Raw genomic sequence first — 11,226 nt, 5'->3', positions numbered from 1 at the left:
ACACAAACCGGAAATCCAGAAGGGCAAAAAGTTTACAGTTGCTAGGAGACGCGCGCCGCCAATATCCACGGGCACAAAAATGATTTTTATACCCGATAAAGACGACAAAGTTCACTTAATCGCAGGAGTCTTCTAAAACTATACAAATATGCATCTGAACCAGTTTTTATCACACTTTTATCAGACGTGACATAAATGAAAGAAAGATTTGTCTGTTTGGACTGGTGAAATAAATGTACAGCTGGCCAACAACGGTTCTTCGCACAATTGCACAAGGTCCTTGTTCCAGCACGTCGCACTCAGGTGGGCCAGACAACAGGTGTGCACAAGTGGTTACTCGACCGTGCAGTAATCTCTCAATCAATAATACCCGTGGAGAGGTTCTGCTTCTAGTCATTGTGTGGTTTGTGACCGATGTGCCCGGCTACCATGTTACTCACTGTTACTCGATAATGAGACGATGATGATTGCGCGTAGGCCTATTTATACCAAACAACTTAAGGGCGAAGCAAAAGCTGATCTGCGACAGATCGACTTGATCGCAAACGACGAACTAGTCTGTGGTAATCTTTTTTACTTTACAGGTAAAATTCTAGGCCTACGTGTAGTAGTATTGGCAGTAATTGGCTTGGCACTGGTTGAAATGAACACTCTAATTCTTTTTTTCAGACCTACCTACTAGCACTAGTTAGCAAACTACTACTTAGTTACAAGTTTACGAAGACAGTTGACTAACAATTCCTTGGAATTCTTAAGATAGTGCCATGAACACAATTAGCCTAGCAGGTGAACAGGTCTAAAAATGGGTGCCTGCAGTGCTACTGCTAGTGCTAATCTTTGGGGGAAATTAGCAAGGGGAACAAGAAAAGTAGGGTGAATTTGTTGATGGCTTGGCACTTACAGAAATCTTTCCCTTCGGTTACTTGAAGTTTTTTAGGCTTGCTGCTACTTCAAACTATTCGTGTATGTAATCAAACAAGCTTAAAAATTAGCCCATATTAGCTTATGTTATTAATTGGCTTCTATTTAAACTAGAGTAAGTTAGATTATAGACTTTACCTGTAGTTTGCAGAACCTTGCTGCCGTTCCTGTGTGATTGAAACAATTGGTGCCATGAGGTGCATTCATTGTCAATTTGATACTGTCAATTTAGAACACAATCAAAAATTGGCTTCCCTGTGAATAGCGTTACTATTGGTTGATCTTCATGGTTGTCAGTTTTTGCCTGATCTAAGTTGATCTTGCAGCATGGTCATTTGTTAGTAGAACTGCCATCAATTGTTTCTCATTCGCAGCCGTTGAAGATTATTTTGAAAAGGGCCAAGTAAAGTGAGACTTCCCACAGGATCTTGAAGATTGCCGATGGTACTCAACAGTAACACTGACCGGAAATGAATGAGACTCACACTTTGTTGCACAAAACTTAATCTGTAAAATTTGGGGAAAAACACAACTATGCCCGGTGTAGTAACAAGATAGATATTTAATTTTATGATTGATATTTGTTATTTAAATTGTCCTTTCAGGGTGACAGTTTTATAAACATTGTGGATCATCAAACCACGCCAGATTGACAATCTTGAGCAGGTGAGGGTAGTGAAGTGCGTCGTTTGGCTCTTGGCATGAGGAAGGGAGGTGGACCCGAGGTACCTTCTGCCAAGCGTGAGCGCCGGGCTAGGCAACTTCGCCTGGTCCTGCAGTGTGCTGGGCCGGGGAGCGTCACCGGTAGCCGCACCAGCCAGTGCCGTCGGGAAGGCAGGCCACATGGCGGATACAAAGGTAGCGATCTTGGATTAATGCACTTATTAGACTGGAAATGTAGTTTGTGTGTCAAACTTGTGATGATTCGTCCTTTTTGGACCTTGCTAAGCCTGTGTTCAACTGCCAGAATAGGTCGGGGTTTCTCATTTCTGAAGACTCTGCAAGCCTTCAGTTGTGCAAAATGGAGACTTCCTGAGTTAAAATACTGAGTGTAAAAAGAAATGAAAGGGTGTCCTAAATGTAACGATTGGATGTAAGGTGAGAACAATTTGTGACAGGCAGTTTGTGTTTGTGCAAAATTTACCAACCCTCCCCTTTTTTACATTTTTTTTAACACTGACGATTCAGTCTTTACACAGTGTATTTGCTTCAAATACATGAGTTTGGTCGAAAAATAGGCTCGGATCCACTGTGAGTGTCAGTCTGAATAATATTGCTGGTGGTGGGCAGGCAGGTTTAAACATTGACCGGGAAAGGGTATGAAGGGATTTTATTCCAAGATGGAGCCCTGCTCTCATCCAAGGCTTTAACACTTCATCCTGATTGAAGTTAATCCATTCTTAAGGTATGCGCATGGAACATCATTTGAATCTCTTGCCTCTGCATTTTGATATAAAGCGTCTCATCTCGTGTTTCACAGCACTTCATAGAGTGCAAGCCAGGCTCATCAGATCATAGTAGCTCTATGATCAGATTAAGAGAGCCTGTGCTCATCATTACCACACATCGTCCACCTCCGTCTCCCTTAAATAATATCGTGATAAAAACTCACAGTACTTCTCCAGGATTATACCTCAGCTGATCTGGAATCTCTTATTTTCTAGTGCCCTTCAGTGGGCCATAGACCCCACTGTACATGTAAGTTGTCCATGACTTCATGATATATTTCACAGTGTGGGGCTCAAAGACAGCGCCATCCCTCCTCTTCCACCCTCCTTTCCCGTAATGCTGGATCCACCCTCGATGAGGGCCCCAAAACATTGTGCCAGTAAATGAATGCCCTGCTACACCCAGTGCCCTCTGCTCTACATACCGGTACATATGTATACATCTGCATCTTGTGATCTACGTTAATTTTGTTCTCCCACCTGGGCTTCATGCAGTCCCTAACCAGCACTGGAGAAACAGGCTTGTGGTACAGTAGTTTTTAAAGCTGAGCTTATTCACGAGCACACGGTGTAGGCCTACATGTAAAAACTGAAATGGGTCATCCATGCTCTGCTTGGCCTGTGCCAAGTGTGCATTTAATCATGAGTGTCATGAGTTAATTCTCACTATTTCTGCTGTCCAATGTGTACAAGCACACCATCTGTGGTTCCACCTCATAGTGGATATGACCTTTGTCATTGCATACTTCTAGAATGGCACATGGCCATGAGCAAAGCTATTCAGGGATTCGGGAGTTACATGTATTTGTACAAGGAGTTTTACTTTAACTTACCATTACTATCTTTTAGTGGTGGATATCAATCCTACCAGTACATAAAAAGTTTGAAGGGAGGACATCTAATTGATAGTCCAGTAGCACTCACTGGCAGCGGTATAGCTTGGTCCCCGGGGACCAGTCCCCTCCCCCTCCCACCCCCCAAACTGTTTTCAGATCCTATAATGGGATAGATCGTCCTATTAAGGCTGCTGCCTGATGGTCTCAAAACTGTATGCCCCCCATTTCAAATCATTCTGAGGCCACTGGTAGCACTGTTCCCTTGAGTGCTTGCTGGATTGCTTGATGCTAGTGATACATCATGCGTTGCAGTTATCAACAACACTTTGAACGATTTAAAGCTTGTAGTACCATTGATCACAGTTTCTCTGTTTTTACTTACAGTTTTGTCATGCCAAGCATAATTTCTGGTCCAGAATGTGCTCATTTGTTAGCAGTTGGAAAGCATTGCAATGGCATGATTCCGACAGCATGTACATGTAACTGCTATGACATTCACATAGCATGCAAAGGACTGAATGAATCATGGACTGCTACCGTATGGTCAGCAGTCCAAATAGCATTCCCGTTAGCATTCACAAGCCATCATAGCATTCAAGAACAGCTTTATTTATAGTAAAGCCAGAAAGAATTCCATAATTAGCAGTATGCTACCCAGACTCCGTGCAGTGGACACTCAACTGCCTTACTGCATGGACTCTAGCTGCATCTACTGCATGCTGACCTTGCAGATCGGTGGTTGGTGGGAAATTTGAATTCAGTCAGTTGGCAGTTACACCATGAAGCAAGGAAGACATGTTGGTTGATGGCAGTTTGCAAAATTGTTTCACTGTAGAATCATAGACAGTAAGTTTACATGTGAGATGCTAAGAGATGCAGCTGTAAGGTACATGACTTTTTATCCCTATGCTATCAACCAATTCAGCTATAGATTTCACTGTTGCCTATTTCCACTGTACCAGAAGTGAATTAACCTGTACTCAACGTGCTCAAGAGTACATACATGTATCATGTACATGTACATGTATGTCATGTACATGTACATCTTTGTTTGCAATGCATTAGCAGCGGTAGCTTTAGACTAGCTGGCACAGGTTAATTCCTTCAATTTTTTTCAAGTTTCAGATTGATGTACATGTATGCAGGCTATCTTTTGCAAGCATTACCTAGAAGGTAGACATACATGCATGTACATGTCCCCGTAACCATGACTTTTTTCAGAGCTCGTCTTTTTTGGGACATTATCATCAAATTTAAAAAAGATCAGTACAAACATGACAAACGGTGATGATACTGGGACTAACGGACATTGATCCATGCACGGTTGATCTTAAATCTGTCAACTTTAAAGAAATCCAAGTATATTCTCTGGGATATGATATGTTCAGTGCATTTTGTTCCGTGTATACATGTATGCAGGAACATATCGATCCCTCCATCAAATTACCATTTGTTGCTAGATAAAAATGTACATCCCAATTAATAGGTTGATTGTTTTTATCCATCGAACATTTAAACGAGGAATTAAACAAATTTTATAGGACTGGTGCAAGATTGATGTAATTTGGGATGTATGAACGTGATGAAACATCACAGGGGACTTACAATTATACATCAAATTAATTCACTCAGAAAGGAATTCACATGGCATTACCGTACCTAGTGTTAAATAAATGCATTTTTTCTAGATTTCGAAGGGCATACATGTAGAAGTTTTTGCATTATTTGAAGCACTCTCATTTTTTCACGTTTTATAGTCTAGTCTTAATATCCAGTGTTTTTAAACACTTTAAGACTTGAAACTCTCATGATTAATGGTGGAAGCACATATAATGCAAAGTTTGCAAAGGTACTTGTAGTAGCTACAATATGTATGTAGGTTGACTGCATTCGTGAATGCTTTTCTCATAGCATGAGAATACGATGAGAATAGCATGTGAAATAGCATTCTCCTTGTAGCATGCAAATGTTATCTCACAGCATGCGAGTGCTATGAGAAAAGCATGCGAAATAGCATTCTCCATAGCATGCGAATTTGAATGCTGTAGCTCATTTAAATAATTCAGGCTTTTGACATGCTGTATATAAAACTGCTGAAAAGCTGCTATGAAACTGCTATCCTCAAAGAATGCCTTATAAGAACTGAATGCTATCACAAAGCAGTTCTCATGGCATTTACATGTTAAGAGGCATACTATGTGCATGCTAATTAAAGGAATGCTAAATAACAGCAGTCAAGTTTGGTAAGGGAATTGTCAACTTGATAACTTTTTCCAGCATTTCTGAGTTACGCAAGCTGTCCCTATAAGGATGGCTATAGCTGTCCAAAACAATGCAATGATTCCAAGTCGTCTTACCGAACTTTTCCAAAAATCGATGTGTCGGAGGTCATTGCCACAAATTATATCACCCTCACAGAATTTTGGCTCTCCTGAATAGCTCATTCTGCATCAGGAGAATACTAAAATATGACATAGAATCAAGATATGAAACCATGAATTTACTGCCAAATCCAAATTACTCTGCAGACAGACTTAATTTGTAATTAATTGAATAATAAAATATGACATAGAATCAAGATATGAAACCATGAATTGACTACCAAATCCAAATTACTCTGCAGACAAACTTAATTTGTAATTAATTGAATAATAAAATATGACATAGAATCAAGATATGAAACCATGAATTGACTGCCAAATCCAAATTACTCTGCAGACAAACTTAATTTGTAATTTTACACTGACACAGATAAAATGATATCATTTAGCTCTGCCAGCAGTCCAGTTACAAATAGTTGGCTATGAAAAAGTCTGTGACTTTATGCCAACAGTGATAGGTGCCTGTAAACCAATTGACTTACAAGTTGCAACTGAGTAGACTTGGCCATCTTCCATTACAATGAGTTTGTTTACACATCAACTGCCTATCTGATAAGCTGACATTGATCTGTTGACCCAACCATTGTGAGACAGGACTGACCACAATGTCCCACAATGTCACACCCTTCACAGTTACACCACCCACACAATAGGCACCCACTGGATACTGTCAATAGTTACAAACAACTGATTCAGTTTGTAACTACCTCCAAACAAAGGGGGTAATTTCTGTTTTCAAAATGCAGGACTTGAGAAGCCAGTAGTGCCCAGAAATTGTCGGCTTAAATGTATCTGTCCAGGCTTGGCAAATGTGCACTATGCACGTGTGTTATCGACCCTTATTGGTTATTTCTACCCACTGCAAACCTGAGAATTACATGGAAATTAGGAAAATATGTAAATGAATTTGGGGAAAAAATGAATATAGGGTCGTGTCTCCTGATGCAACATCTTCAATGTTGCTAAAAGCGCACAAGTGTGGTCAAACAAACTCTGCATTCTGAATACAGTATGGACATTGAGTATTAAAGTTAATTTCTTCTCTTGTTTTCTCTCACTTTTTTTCTACACATTTCAGTCTGTGTTGTTCTCTTGGTGAGAAATTACCATGATAAGTTTTGTTTGATAATTTATTGCATTTGTTTAGTACATACCAAAATTTATCTGTGAATTTTTGCTTTTTTTAAATCAAGACTGCCAAACGCTATGATTGCTTTTTTTTTCAAAATGGGTTTGGCCTTTATTTTTTCCCTTTTCATTAATACTCATGCATGTAGTACTCCAGAGGATTTGGGGCAAAGTCAATCCATTTTTTCCTATGCAGGAATGCATGGTCCCTATTCCAAAACTACAGAGAAAGACAAACATAACGGCATAGCATTCAACATGTTCAAGGGAGCCAGGAAAATATAAAGGCTTATTTAACCAGTAGGAATCAATCACATCTACACATCAAAAATGTAATATGCCCTTTAATCTTTCCCGGGTTAAAGCACCCTCAAAACAGACAAGCTCATGACAAAAGGATACACTAACCTACATGCCTGTTTGTTTGACCCAAATCATGCACTGGACCAGTTGAGTCCTTAGCAAAGTGGTCCCCCTTAAAATGTTAATATCATGGGGCTTATGGAAACTTTGAAGGACCCTCACAGAACCAGAATGAGACAAAGTCCTAGACCTGCAAGTGACTGCTTGTTTGTGACGGTGCTTAAACTGTATTTATCATCTATAAATGCCTCTTGAACTGTGTGTATGTAGGACAGAGATTACATCGAACAGAGCATACAATCACCAGATCACAATGTACACGTTCATGCATTTCATTATATCCTGCTGAGGCAAACACGCCAAATTAGTACATAAATTTAAGTTAACCTGTGGGCCACTCAAATGAGCTGCTGTCAGGATTTATGGCAAAGCCATGGGCAGATGAATGTGTACTGTAAATCAGAGACGCCATTCTGTTTTATGGTTCGTGGCCACAATCAGTGGTAAATAGATGGTTTTCAAAAGCTGCCTTTGGAAAAAAAAATCTCCATGCAGAGCCTGGCAGGAGTCATATATTTTCAGTAGAATTTTTTAATAAAACTATTGTGTGTGTTTTCAAAAAAAAAGATACTAAGTATGTAGATGAAACTTGAAGGCTCGAGGTTACAGCACATGTATCTTTTGCTGTCAGCTTTTCAAAATGAAGTTGACGCTCCACAGTAAGCGTGTTGTTTTCAGGTTTGCAGTGCCTGCACCTTTGCCATTGAGATATTTATGTACACATACATGTACGTGTATCACAGGTCCCAGTGCATGTTTTCCACTGAATGAAGGTATGTGTAGTGCCGTGGGCAATCAAAGTCTTTTCATGTTGGAAAGCGGCCAGTGTCAAGAGTTGTTTTACTGTGGGATAATTTGACGAAGCTCTTCTAGTCCGTTGAGATTTCTTTTTGGTCTGTTTTGTTTTATTTCTTTGTATGTAGCTATACTTGTATTGCATAAAGTTCAGCCAGCGTATTACTACATGTAGCTGCTCTGTGTCCCTTGTGATTAGAACCAGGACACAGGGTTAACTTTCTATCTTTACGTGCACACATTCAGTGTCCTTACATGTGTGCATCCAAAAACTTGGCCAATCAGACTACAGGATAAGAACAGTCACCACGCTGAGTGTATGCAAAGCAACCAGTTTAATCTCAGAAGCTGAAATTGTTGCCACCTGTTATGACCCCCTTTGTTGGGTCAGATCTCTGGAGGTGGGTGGGGGTTGGTTTTGAAACGTCATCAAATACATCTCTGTCTTTGGTTTCAGTTTCTGTTTTTCACTCCAACTTATTTAGTCTTGTAGGATGAGAACTAGATCTGTTCCAATGCTGTCCGTTGCTGATATGAAAAAATTCTCTAATGTTATGCTGTACTGAGTTGGAGCATTTTCAATTATAGTCCCAACAACAAAAACTTGAAAATGATTCTGGTTGCTACATGTTGATAATGTGGGCAAAGCTTCATTAGGCAAAGCTGAAAAGTGGAAATTGTCCAAGTATTTCACCGGTGCTTACATTATCCGGTGTCTGTTAATTCTTTCAAATTGCAGGTCTGTCCAGCAAGTATCCACTGTCCCGTCCCGGCTTTGACAACCAAGAGTTTATGGAGGAGGTGACGAACGGTGTCAATGCCCAATACCAGGAGGAACAGAAATGTCGCACCAACTCGCCGCAGTGGCTCCCTGCCGCTAACAAGGAAAAAAACCATACAGGGGAGCAGCCTCTCATACTGCAGAGCTTCCTGGCAGCAAATAAGGTGATTATAATACAAGCAATTGCCGTATTTCATATTCATTTATGATTGAGATCTGAACCAACCATTCATATCACCAGCCAGTCACTGTTTTGGCTGAAATATCAGGCATATACACGTACACAAGATGCCCACAAATAGGTCACCCACTGAAATATATATTTATTGTTCATCAAACAGTACAAAACCATATGATGTCTGTGTAGAATAAATCACATTGAATCTTGTTGGCTTTGCAAAAGAACTAGGTTGTCTCTCATTTATCATGTGTGCATTCTGTTTTTTGGAGGAAACAAAGTTGCTCAAAACTCTAAAGAGGGGTGCTTTGCAACCCTACGGAATTTGAGTCCTGACAAAAGTATTCTAAGATCTCGTAAGTCGGTTTTGGATTGCACCTCAGAGTCTAGGACATGCTGTTATTCAGCCACTTGCAACTTGATGTTGTGCAGTGAATGGATGAATTATAGCAACCACTCCAACGTGTGCAGCCTGTCAACGATTGCACGCACTTCGCTGAATTGGAAATGATCTACAAGACGTACATTCCAAAAATGCGTCTTAAGACACCGAGTAGGAAATGGTCTTCTTTCATTGCTTTGTTCAATTAAATGGCCCAAAAGAATGATTCTACAGGGAGCTAATCAACCCCATCACTATAATCTTTGCCAAATCTTGTTGGCCCCCCCTCCCCGGGGCTCCCTCTCAATGTTGGGTCTCAGCATGCAGTGTGCACTCCAGCTCCAGCTGAGCTGACGGGGGGGGAGTAGGGGACCATTAAAGGGTATGGCTATTGGCACATGCCCTGACAATCTTTACCAGGATTGTAGTTTTAATCAAGTATGTTGTTCACAAATTTCTACATTTACTTTATGGATAGCCACAAATGCGGGACTGTACCTTTAACGTGAAGGTGATGAAACATTCCAGCCTTCTTTTATATTTTGTGTGTCTTTTCAGCAAGAGCAAGTAGACGGTGTGCTGCCTGCTCCCAAATCCATCGGCAAGAGGCAGAGCAAGAGTGCCGACATGTACCATGACAATCCGGATTACTTCTGCCGCGGAAACAGCATGCACCAGTACCTGACGGCCACAGAGATGCCGGGCCAGTCAGAGAGATTAGTGGACCTGGCCCTGGGCCGACCCACTAGGACCAGGTAGGGCATCGAATGTTTTCTTTCAAAGGAGTTTTCTACTGAAGTGTCCTTGATTGAGGCAGAGAAACCCCCCCCTCAAAAAAATTTGAAATTTGTTAAGAAGTGTTATCTTTAATTAGAATTGAAAGCACTGTCATACAGTCTTTTTAATCATTTCATTCGCTTCATTGCCTCCAGTTTTCTGAAATAATGAAGCACGCTTTCCATCTGCAGCAGGGGGTCATTTGTTGAAGAAAAAGTTTTTGATTGTAAAAAAAAATTCCGACACTCGGACTCAAATCAGCTCACCTGCTGAACAGAGCTGACTTGGACATTATATATGTGGGTGAAAACGTTGTGAAAGTGTCGCTGGCGATTTCTGACTCATTTTGTTGTGAGACCCGAGCTGGACCAAGAGAGGGCGCAGTTTCCTAGCAACAGAGGCTTCTTTGGTCGGAACTGCACTTTGCTAGTTCACAAACATGACAAACACTTGCATTAAAGTCCTGTTGCTACCAACAAATGAACACTCTCGACCAACATGGCACTTTTCAATCAATGAGGGGGTGCTTCTGCTCACGGCAGATTGCTGGGTCATACACTCTATTCACTTAAGGCACCAGTTATATTAAAGAATGAACCTCATCTTTTCAGAACCTCCATGAATGCATGTTTTTGCCAGACCAATTAGTAATATGGATCTCTTCAATATTTCTCTCCTTGCTCCAGCCTGCTGCGGGTGAGGCAGCGAACCAAATCAGCACCTGGGGTACGGGCGGTAGTGGAGATTAAGACTCATCTACACAAACAGCAGCAACTGGCAGCCAGTAAGTTCGCATTCTAATAATACCCCTCAGCAAGAATGACGCTCTTAGAAATTGCAAGACGTTTGTATCAGTACCAAAAGGAGAATCTTTTTGTGATAAATAACTTGGCTAGCCATTTTTGCATTCCCTACATTTTCTCAGAAATTACGAGGCTTTGTAAGATTACTCGATAGGCATGCAATCAGTATACATACAGCAATCTGTAAGTTTGTCTGTTATAGCAGGAATAAGTTAAGAAGCTTCAGCTTTTTCTGTCCCTCAAAATGTTTTCCAGTTGCAGTTTCAGTGAGAATTAACTCTGAGAAAATCTTAGAGGCAGCTTCGTGTATTTTGCCTAATTGAGACTTAGATTTGGGGTTTGCACATTGACAGAGTCAATTTCTTTCGATATG

The 11,226-nt window shown here is 40.8% G+C and overlaps 1 pseudogene across 1 annotated transcript in view; it reads left to right on the top strand.

Moving 5' to 3' along the window:
* Positions 1-43: 43 nt before the first annotated feature.
* The window catches only part of LOC110986002 (uncharacterized), a 17,480-nt pseudogene continuing 6,297 nt past the window's right edge, over positions 44-11,226 (top strand). The window contains exons 1-5 of the transcript XR_015427726.1: positions 44-584; positions 1,527-1,779; positions 8,672-8,877; positions 9,832-10,028; positions 10,737-10,834. The product of XR_015427726.1 is annotated as an uncharacterized LOC110986002 (transcript). The remainder of the gene's footprint in view (positions 585-1,526; positions 1,780-8,671; positions 8,878-9,831; positions 10,029-10,736; positions 10,835-11,226) is intronic.

Source organism: Acanthaster planci, linkage group LG14, assembly GCF_054643075.1.
Source record: "Acanthaster planci isolate LZ-2023a linkage group LG14, COTS_SCS, whole genome shotgun sequence".
Lineage (NCBI taxonomy): Eukaryota > Metazoa > Echinodermata > Asteroidea > Valvatida > Acanthasteridae > Acanthaster > Acanthaster planci.
The sequence above is the reverse complement of the archived record's forward strand: the minus strand, read 5'-3'. Positions and strand labels throughout refer to the sequence as shown.